General features: G+C 41.9%; 1 pseudogene; it reads right to left on the bottom strand.

The window, feature by feature from the left end:
* Positions 1 to 10650, bottom strand: part of LOC130291925 (cytochrome P450 2C31-like) — a 19552-nt pseudogene extending 8902 nt beyond the window's left edge.
* Between the last annotated feature and the right edge of the window lie 764 nt (positions 10651 to 11414).

Below are 11414 nucleotides of genomic sequence, written 5' to 3'. Positions count from 1 at the left end.
AACACATCAATTATTCATACAGCATTCATTCATTCATTTACTCATTCATTCATTCAACATTACTCGAAGAGACGTTTGAGGGGGGATATGATAAACGTATATAAGTATATTAATGGCCCATACAAAAAATATGGAGAAAAACTGTTCCAGGTTAACCCCCCCCCCCCCAAAGGACGAGGGGGCACTCCCTCCATCTGGAGAAGAAAAAGTTTAGTCTCAAGGGGCGACACGCCTTCTTTACCGTGAGGACTGTGAATTTATGGAACGGTCTACCTCAGGAACTGGTCACAGCAGGAACAATTAACAGCTTTAAAACAGGATTAGATACATTCATGGAACAAAATAACATTAATGCTTATGAAGAAATATAAAATCCCATCCCTTCCCCAATATCGCGCCACACCCTACCCCTTAATTCCCTGGTTGAACTTGATGGACATATGTCTTTTTTCGACCGTACTAACTATGTAACTATGTAACTATGTATTAACCCCTTAAGGATGCAGGACGTAAATGTACGTCCTGGTGCGGTGGTACTTAACGCACCAGGACGTACATTTACGTCCTGTGCATAACCGCGAGCATCGGAGCGATGCCCGTGTCATGCGTGGCTGATCCCGGCTGCTGATCGCAGCCAGGGACCCGCCGGCAATGGCCGACACCCGCAATCTCGCGGGTGTCCGCCATTAACCCCTCAGGTGCCGGGATCAATACAGATCCCGGCATCCGCGGCAGTGCGCGATTTAAATGAATTATCGGATCGCCCGCAGCGCTGCTGCGGGGATCCGATCATTCAGTACGCCGCACGGAGGTCCCCTCTCCTGCCTCCGTCCGGCTCCCGGCGTCTCCTGCTCTGGTCTGAGATCGAGCAGACCAGAGCAGAAGATTGACGATAACACTGATCTGTTCTATGTCCTATACATAGAACAGATCAGTATTAGCAATCATGGTATTGCTATGAATAGACCCCTATGGGGACTATTCAAGTGTAAAAAAAAATGTAAAAAAATGTAAAAGTAAAAGTTAAAAAAAAAGTGAAAAATCCCCTCCCCCAATAAAAAAGTTAAACGTCCGTTTTTTCCTATTTTACCCCCAAAAAGCGTAAAAAAGAAAATTTTATAGACATATTTGGTATCGCCGCGTGCATAAATGTCCGAACTATTAAAATAAAATGTTAATGATCCCGTACAGTGAACGGCGTGAACGAAGAAAAAAAAAGGACAAAATTGCTACTTTTTTAATACATTTTATTTAAAAAAATTATAAAAAATGTATTAAAAGTTTTTTATATGCAAATGTGGTATCAAAAAAAAGTACAGATCATGGCGCAAAAAATGAGCCCCCATACCGCCACTTATATAGAAAAATAAAAAGTTAGAGGTCATCAAAATAAAGGGATTATAAACGTACTAATTTGGTTAAAAAGTTTGTGATTTTTTTTAAGCGCAACAATAATAGAAAAGTATATAATAATGGGTATCATTTTAATCGTATTGACCCTCAGAATAAAGAACACATGTCATTTTTACCATAAATTGTACGGCGTGAAAACGAAACCTTCCAAAATTAGCAAAATTGCGTTTTTCGTTTTAATTTCCCCACAAAAATAGTGTTTTTTGGTTGCGCCATACATTTTATGATATAATAATGAGTTATGTCATTACAAAGGACAACTGGTCGCGCAAAAAGGCCAAAATGGGCTGAGTCCTTAAGGGGTTAATATAAATCACATAAAATTATATTATCCTACCTGTCTTCCAATGTTCCGATCTCTGGCGGCTGCTCTCTTTTCCTGCACACACTCCCAATAATGGTCCCCTGCTTAAAAAAGATTTACCCGAATGTACCCGAATACCGAATATATACGAAAAATTAAACCCACCCGAATACGAATGTATCCGAAAAAAAATCAAACCCAGACACCTGAATACCGAATGTATCCGAAAAAAAATGAAACCTAGACACCCGAATACCGAATGTATCTGAAAATAAAAACTGAAAATATTACTGAACCGAACATTTTATAAAAAACGAAAAAACTAAACGAAAAAAAAAGAAAATTTTTCTTCTGCACATGTCTATCAGTAAGGTGTAAAATAAAATAAAAATGGTCAGGGTTAAATAAAATATTTGGCCTCCTTATATTATAATCATTTCTAAAGACATATTCTTATTAAAGGGGTACTCCAGTACTTTAAAACATATATCCTATTCCCAGAATAGGGCAAAATCATCTGATCACCCTTGATCTCCAGAATGGGACCCCATCTCTCCCTTTGCATGGAGCAGCTTGTTGGCACATGCTCCATGCATTTTATATGGGACCCGAGTACAGCACTTGTGTATCTCTGACGCTCCCATAGAAAATGCATGGAACACATGGTGACAAGTCGCTCCATGAACAAGGAGAGACAGGGCCCCGTTCTGGAGATCCCATGGGGTCACAGAGGTTGGACCCCCTCGATAAAATACTTATCCGCTATCCTTCAACAGTGAATAGACCCTGAGGTGCAGCATTTAGTAGAGAGACCTCTTACCTTGTACTTCAGGGTATTTGAGAAGTATTAGAAAGCTATATCTCAACGTCATGGTTGTAGACTCTGTCCCAGCAAAGAACAAATCGATCACCATCCCCAGTAGGTTCCTTTCCTGAAACTCACTTTCTGGATTTTTTTTTTCCTGAAAAAATAGTTTTAGCAGAATTTTCCATGTTTATAGTATTTCAATTAATTTTTCGAACTGTAACATGAAAGGCCATTGAAAATGATCAGATCTATGCAGAACAATTTTCCAACACATTCATCCGTACTGTGATCACTGACACCTTAACCTCTTAAGGACCAGGCCATTTTACACCTTAGGACCCGGCCATTTTTTGAACATCTGACCACTGTCACTTTAAACATTAATAACTCTGGAATGCTTTTAGTTATCATTCTGATTCCGAGATTTTTTTTTCGTGACATAGTCTACTTTAACAAAGTGGTAAAAAAAATTTGTAACTTGCATCCTTTCTTGGTGAAAAATTTGAAAATTTTATGAAAAATTTGAACATTTAGCATTTTTCTAACTTTGAAGCTCTCTGCTTGCAAGGGAAATGGATATTCTAAATATTTAAAAAAAAAATTCACATATACAATATGTCTACTTTATGTTTGCGTCATAAAATTGACAAGTTTTTACTTTTAGAAGACACCAGAGGGCTTCAAAGTTCAGCAGCAATTTTCCAATTTTTCACAAAATTTCCAAACTCACTATTTTTCAGGGACCAGTTCAGGTTTGAACTCGCATGTTCTTGTAGACCCAATTTTTGAATTTTTACGAGGGGTAAAAGGAGAAAATGTATACTTATATTTGTAGCCCTATTTCTTTCAAATAAGCACATACCTCATTTGTCTATGTAAAGTGTTCGGCGGGCGCAGTACAGGGCTCAGAACCGAAGGAGTGACAAGGGGATTTTGGAGAGTACGTTTTTCTGAAATGGTTTTTGGGGGGCATGTTGCATTTAGGAAGCCCCTATGGTGCCAGAACAGCAAAAAAAAACATGCCATACCATTTTGGAAACAAGATCCCTTGAGGAACGTAACAAGGAATTAAGTGAGCCTTAATACTTCACATGTGTTTCACGACTATTGCATATGTAAAAAAATAAAATAAAATGTCACTAAAATGTGTGTTTCCCCCCAAATTTCAAATTTTTGCAAGGGTTAATAGCAGAAAATCCCCCCCAAAATGTGTAACCCCATCTCTTCTGAGTATGAAGGTACCCCATAAGTTGGCCTGTAGTGCACTAAGGGCGAACTACAATGCTCAGAAGAGAAGGAGTCATATTTGGCTTTTTGAGAGCAAATTTTGCTCGGGGGCATGTCCCATTTAGGAAGCCCCTATGGTGCCAGGAGAGCAAAAAAACCCCACCTGGCATACCATTTTGGAAACTAGACCCCTTGAGGAATGTAACAAGGAATAAAGTGAGCCTTAATATCCCTCAGGGGTTTCACGACTTTTGCATACGTAAAAAAAAAAGAATTTCACTAAAATGGGTGTTTCCCCCCAAATTTCACATTTTTGCAAGGGTTAATAGCAAAAAATACCCCACAAAATTTGAAACCCCATCTCTTCTGAGTATGGAGGTACCTCATAAGTTAACCTGAAGTGCACTATGGGTGAACTACAATGCTCAGAAGAGAAGGAGTCATATTTGGCTTTTTGAGAGCAAATTTTGCTCGGGGGGCATGTCGCATTTAGGAAGCCCCTATGGTGCCAGAACAGCAATATAACCCCCACAAGGCATACCATTTTGAAACTAGACCCCTTGAGGAATGCAACAAGGGGTACAGTGAGCATTTACCCCCACTGGTGTCTGTCAGATCTTTGGAACAGTGGGATGTACAACATTTTTAATTTGCACAGCCCACTGTACCAAATATCTGTCAGACACCAGTGGGGTGTAAATTCTCACTGCACCCCTCATAACATTCCATGAGGGGTGTAGTTTCCGAAATGGGGTCACATGTGTTTTTTTTTTTTTCTTTTTTGCGTTTGTCCAAACCTCTGCAACAATCAGCCACCCCTGTGCAAATCACCTCAAATGTACATGGCGCACTCTCCCTTCTGGGCCTTGTTGTGCACCCCCAGAGCACTTTGCGCCCACATATGGGGTATCTCCGTAGTCGGGAGAAATTGCATTTCAAATTTTTGGGGGGCTTTTTTCCCTTTTACCTCTTGTCAAAATGAAAAGTATAGGGCAACACCAGCATGTTAGTGTAAACTATTTATTTTTTTACACTAACATGCTGGTGTAGACCCCAACTTCACATTTTCATAAGGGGTGAAAGGAGAAAAAGCCCCCCAAAATTTGTTATGGGGTATCTCCGTATTCGGGAGAAATTGCCTATGTGGCCCTAAACTGTTGCCTTGAAATACGACAGGGCTGCAAAGTGAGAGCGCCATGCGCATTTGAGGCCTAAATTAGGGATTTGCATAGGGGTGGACATAGGGGTATTCTACGCCAGTGATTCCCAAACAGGGTGCCTCCAGCTGTTGCAAAACTCCCAGATGCTTGGACAGTCAACAGCTGTCCAGCAAAACTGGGAGTTGTTGTTTTGCAACAGCTGGAGGCTCCATTTTGGAAACAGTGGCGTACCAGACATTTTTCATTTTTATTGGGGAGGGGGGCTGTGTAGGGGTATGTGTATATGTAGTGTTTTTTACTTTTTATTTTATTTTGTGTTAGTGTAGTGTTTTTAGGGTACAGTCACATGGGCGGGTGGGTTACAGCGAGTTTCCCGCTGCGAGTTTGAGCTGCCGCACAAAATTTGCTGCATCGCAAACTTGCAGCCTGATACTCACTGTAAGCCCCTGCCCATGTGAATGTACCCTGTACATTCACAGGGGGGGACCTCCAGCTGTTGCAAAACTACAACTCCCAGCATGCACAGTCTATCAGACAATGTTTCCCAACCAGTGTGCCTCCAGCTGTTGCAAAACCACAACTCCTAAACATTCTCTGCATGCTGGGAGTAGTAGTTCGGCAACATCTTTAGAGCCAGATGTTGCCGAACTACAACTCCCAGCATGCTTGGAGTTGTAGTTTTGCAACATCTGGAGGACTACAGTTTGCAGACCACTAATACAGTGGTTCCCAATCTGTGCCCTTCTAGATGTTGCAAAACTACAACTCCCAGTATGCCAAAACTGTCCAGGCATGCTGGGAGTTGTAGTTCTGCAACATCTGAAGGGCCAGATGGTACAGAACTACAACTCCCAGTATTCCTGCACAGTAAGGGCATGCTGAGAATGTGTAGTTTTGCAACATCTGGAAGGGCACAGTGGTCTCCAAACTGTGGACCTCCAGATGTTGCAAAACTGCAACTCCCAGCATGCCCAGACCCCAAGGGCTGTCTGGGCATGCTGGGAGTTGTAGTTTACAGGGTCCCATTACAGCAATGCATGTCGCTTTACGGCGACGTGCATTGCTGTAAAGGGCCCGACCGCGGCTGAAGATCAACTCACCTGTCGCCGCCACCTTCATCGCAGGGATCCGGGTCTTCAGGGACGAGGTAAGTACCGGGGCCGGTCCTCAGCACTCCCCCGTCCCCCGCCGCGTCCTCCGGTCTTCCTCCCGTCTTCTCCGGACTTCCAGGGGCCGGGCGGGAGGAAGTAACCGCCCCCCCCCCTGCGATTGGTCGGTTAACTAACCGAAGAATCGCTCCGATACTTCAGCATGGTCCTGGCTGTCTGTGACAGCTGGGATCATGCAAAATTACCGGGCGGTCGGGTCCCAGAGACCCGATCAGCCCGGTATCGCCGCAGATCGCAAGGGCGATTTCCCTTGCGATTTGCGGCAATCGCCGACATGGGGGGCCTACATGGCCCCCCTCGGCGTTTGCCCTGGATCCCTACTGAAGGATTTCAGCAGGCATCCAGTTCAAATCTCTGCCCGGCGAGCGGCAGAGACCGGAAAACGCCAGGGCGTATGGATATGCCCTGGGTCCTTAAGGCCCAGGGTGTGATACGCCCTGGGTCCTTAAGAGGTTAAAGGGGTACTCCACTGGAAGACATTTTTTTTTTTCTTTTTTATGAACCGGTGCCAGAAAGCTAAACAGATTTGTAAATTACTCTCAATTAAAAATATAAATTCTTCCAGTACTTATCAGCTGCTGTATACTACAGAGGAAATTCTTTTCTTTTTTAATTTCCTTTCTATCTGACCACAGTGCTCTCTGCTGACACCTCTGTCCATGTCAGGAACTGTCCAGAGCAGGAGAGGTTTGCTATGGGGATTTGCTCCTACTCTGGACAGTTCCTAAAATGGACAGAGGTGTCAGCAGAGAGCACTGTGGTCAGACAGAAAGGAAATTAAAAAATAAAAGAGCTTCCTGTGGAGCATATGGCAGCTGATAAGTACTGGAAGGATTACTATTTTTAAATAGAAGTAATTTACAAATCTGTTCAACTTTCTGGCACCAGCTGATTAAAAAAAAAGAAAAAAAAAGAGTACCCCTTTAAGGCATCAGTCAGTGGTTTCCACAGTTTGCGGACCTTAGTCATGTGATGAAGCTTACCTCTTCCATTTTGATGAGGAAGAAATCAATGAGGTCCCGAGGGTAATTCTTATCGAGGGTGTCTTGGTGTGATTTTATCATTTCCTTCACAAATGTTTTTAACTTGACATTGTTTGCTAATATTTTCTGGTGTGGTCCAGGAAGGCGTCTCATCAAACGGGGGAACATACCGAGAAGCTGAAAAATAGCGCCAATCATCTACAACGTGCTGTAGGTTTTAGAGATGAAGGATTAGGATTCACTCGGCAGAAAAATTCCAGATAGATATTTGGTGTGCAACAGGTGCTGGATTGCTCATATATGTGCTGTCTCCTTTGATGACAATGCATATACTATCCGAAATTTTAATTTCCTCCGCAGAATTTGTGCCATGTGCACAGTGCAGCAGAAACCCATAAAAGCAAAACGGTCATCCTGTAGGGTCAGTGAGTTAAATACGTACCTGCTGCATTGGGCGCCGACGGCGGGCCCGCCGAGTGAATTTGAATATTCATGACCGCTGGGCACATGTGCTCTTTAGGCACAAGCACTCACGTGACCAGCGACCATGAATATTCAAATTCACCCGGTGGGCTCGCCTCCAGCACTCAATTCACCGAAGATAGAAGGGGACCTTCGGAGGGACACCGCGCCAGACTGAAGGTACATATTTAAGTCACTGACCCCGCATTGGTCTCCTGTTCACTCACACTATAACCCAGTGTATTGGGTTTAGTGTGGGTAAACAGGATGACCGTTTTCCATTAAAATCCAAGGGAGGCTGCTGCATCCAGAACATGTAATCATTTTTTTAACCAAATTTCAAACATTGTGTGATTTATTATTTTTGAGAAGAATGTCTTTGGGTGGTCCACCGTCCTGCATTATAGAGTCTTGTGAACTGTTGGATATGCGCTTGTTCTTATACAAAGGTATTTCTTTAAAACATTTCTAACATTTTGTTGTTTTTTGGAGGGGATTGTGAAGCCATTGTGTACGGGTGCATCAGCCAACTCCAGGCTGTGTCCTTCAGGCAATATATGGGTTGCTGATGCCGCAGAGGTGGGGCCTGGGTCTGGAAATTTCTAATTTTTGGATAGCGGGTGCTACCAATGAGAAATCTTTGACAAAAATGTCATTTATTGTGTAGTTTTTTTTGGGGGGGGGGTTGTGAAGCCCTGGTATGTAGTGTACTAGTGCATCAGCCAACTCCACGCTGTGCCATTCAGCCACTAAATGGTCTCCTCTTGCTGCCAACATGTCCACGCTATGTCATTCAGTCACTATATGGTCTCCTGACACTGATGCCACCTCCAGGCTCTGTCATTGTGCTGCTGTGCGGCAGTGATTCTAAGAGTGATGCCGGTAATCTGCATGCTATTCTGAATAACAGTATAATTTCACTACCCCAGCACACTCCATATGCGTTTTAGGACACAACAAAGTGTTCTATACCCCCTATAGAGGCTGTATGTAGGCTAGAAATAGCCTTTTTTAATATCGATTCACCGCAAACGAATTCGGATCGAAACAAACTTTTCGGGAAAATTCGACGAATCGGCCGAATCAAATTTTTGAAAAGTTCGCTCATCTCTACCCTCCACTCTAAATCCTTTTATTTGCTGATCTTCTCTGACTTTAACCGCCAGGGGTTAGACCACTAGCGCAAAAAGTGGAGGAGATAAGGGGCATCCCTGCCTTGTACCCCGGGTCACTAAAAAACTCTCTGATCTTTTCCCTTCTATACTTTTTCTAGCTTCCGCTCCATTATATAGCATCTTGATCATTTCCATATAATCCTTCTGAAGCCCATATTTTTCCAGTACTCCCCATAGGAACTCCCTCTCCACCCTGTCAAACGCTTTACTTGTGTCAAGTGACAGGATGGAGTGGGTTCCCTCTCTTCCCACCACCGACTGTACTCCGGTAAGGGTCCTGTAGATATTATGCTTGGTCATCCTACCTGGGATAAATCCGCACTGATCTTTATGCACCAGTTCCCCTACCTTTTTTTTCAAACGCAATGCCGGAGCATTCGCCAGGATCTTTACGTCAGTGTTCAATAATGATATTGGACGATATGATTCCATTTCTTTCTTATCTTTATTCGATTTCAACAGTAATATTATTTCTGCTTCTTTCATTTTTTCTTGTAAGGTTCCTGTTTTTAAATAACTATTTATAGTTCTAAGCAGAGCTGGGATAAGGATTCTTCAAAATTTCCTATATATTTCAAACGGGAACCTATACCCGCCGGGACTCGTGTTCCCTTTAATCTTATTTAAAGCTTCTTCTAACTCCCTAAGGGTCATTGGGCCCCCCCCCCCCCCCCCCCCGTTTCTTTCTCTTGTTGTATTGATAGTCTGGGCATCTTTATATCGTCCAAATATTTAACAATTATTTCTTTGGGGGGTTTAATCTCTGATGTGTATATTTTTTTTTAGTATTTTACAAATTCTTCTCTGATTTCCTCCGGGTCCCTACATACTTTCCCTGTACCACTTTTTATTTCATTAATATGAGATTTGCCTTGTTGATTCTGTATTATGTTCATCAGCCTTTTATTAGGTTTTCCTGACTCCCATAATTTTTGTTGTCCCAAAAATTGTAATTTATTCTTACTTTTTTCTTCTAAATACATATTTAATTTATTTTGATTATCTTTCCATGTTTCTTGCTTCTCTATGTTAGCAGGGTCCATTAGGTATCTTTCTTCTGCTTTTACCACCCCTGATATCAGCCCCTGCTCTTTTTCTCTCAATTCTTTCTTTTTTCTGGAGATGGCCCACATCACTTCTCCCCTCAAAAAGGATTTTGCTGTGTCCCATACCATCTGTTCTGATGTTGTACCCCAATTAAATAGGAAAAAATATGCTCCATATGCTCCTCTATCTTTTTTTTATGTCTATTAATTCCAACCAATAGGGGTTTATTTTTTTCATCCCACTTATTTCTGATATATGCATGTTAATATTAATTTCTATTGGGGTGTGGTCTGAGACACAGCGAGCAAGGTATCTTATTTTTTCGTATCTTAGGGGATCCCTCTTTATTTGCTAGTCCAACAGGGAGGTCCCACTGGGTTATGGGCTCTTACTAAATAAATCTCCAATCCCCTTCAGGAGGGGAAACCCCCCCTTTTCCGGGGAACAATGCCCTAACTTATAACCCAAATAAAATTAAACTTTTATTGTGATTGATTAAAATAACATGGAAAACGTGAAAATCAAATGTAGTGATTTAAAACTATCAGGAAATACAGGGTGTCTTCTAATGATTGCCCACTAGGTGGTGCTACAGTGTAAGTTATGGAGTTCTCTTTTTCCCCTATGCCGGTTCACTACCGTTACATAGTAACTCCACACTTAGACACAGCCTGTATTCCTGTCTAAAAGTGTATAGATGCTCTAACGTTTCGTTTGTGACCAAACTTCTTCAGAGAGCTGCCTAAACTGCGTTCAGCGTTCAGTGTGCTGGCACTATCTTTTATAATCTTACATTTGCGCGTCACTTCCGATGCTCCAGTGATGGATCTTGATCCAATCAGGGTATGGTTGGCGTTCCGTTGTTTCCGGCCGCCAAGGGTGCGCATGCCCATTACTATCATGGTATCCGGCCTCTCTATCTGTCTGCTGCGCCCGTTCCCGAGTTCGCGCCTGCGCCGTATGCAGGCCTCTTCTCCGTGGAACGCAAGCTTCGTCCGTTGAAGCGCAACATCTCTTTTTCATCAATGCGCATGTGCGTACCTTCCTGGATCTCCTCTTCTTAATTCTATATCTACTTCTTCAATATCAGAGCTTATTGCCTTTCTCTTCCATATCATGGATTTGCTAATATTCTAGTTCATCTATTTTTTCTTGTTTTATTATCTTATTATTATTTTTATATATGTATGTATATAATATACCAGATGTTACATATTATGTATGATTACATTTTTTTATATTATTTTTTTTATATATTATTTTGTTATTATTCATCCATTTTGCTTCTTATTTTGGTGCATGTATATACATATATATATCTTATTTATCATCTTGCCCCATACACTGTTCCCTCCCCCTCATCATTTCTAAAGTATCATTTGCTCTGGTGCGGAGTAGATCCCTGGTTGTGTGCATTTATTGTTTGTGCCTTTATCATCCCAGATTTAGTGCGTTTATTATTTTACCAACTATCCTTCTAATTATTGTGTTCATTATTTACTAAACGCCTTATGTGTATATAAGAGGTGTGTATATATGGTGTGTTCATTATTAACTTATTCACACGTATAAGTCATTATTTTCTTCTTTATTACCAGGTTTATTTACTCTCACATTCCTACAGAATTTCTCCTCATCCATCCCCGTCCATGGTGAGTATGTGTCC

Source organism: Hyla sarda, chromosome 9 (assembly GCF_029499605.1).
Source record: "Hyla sarda isolate aHylSar1 chromosome 9, aHylSar1.hap1, whole genome shotgun sequence".
Lineage (NCBI taxonomy): Eukaryota > Metazoa > Chordata > Amphibia > Anura > Hylidae > Hyla > Hyla sarda.
This window is presented reverse-complemented; position numbering and strand designations above follow the sequence as displayed.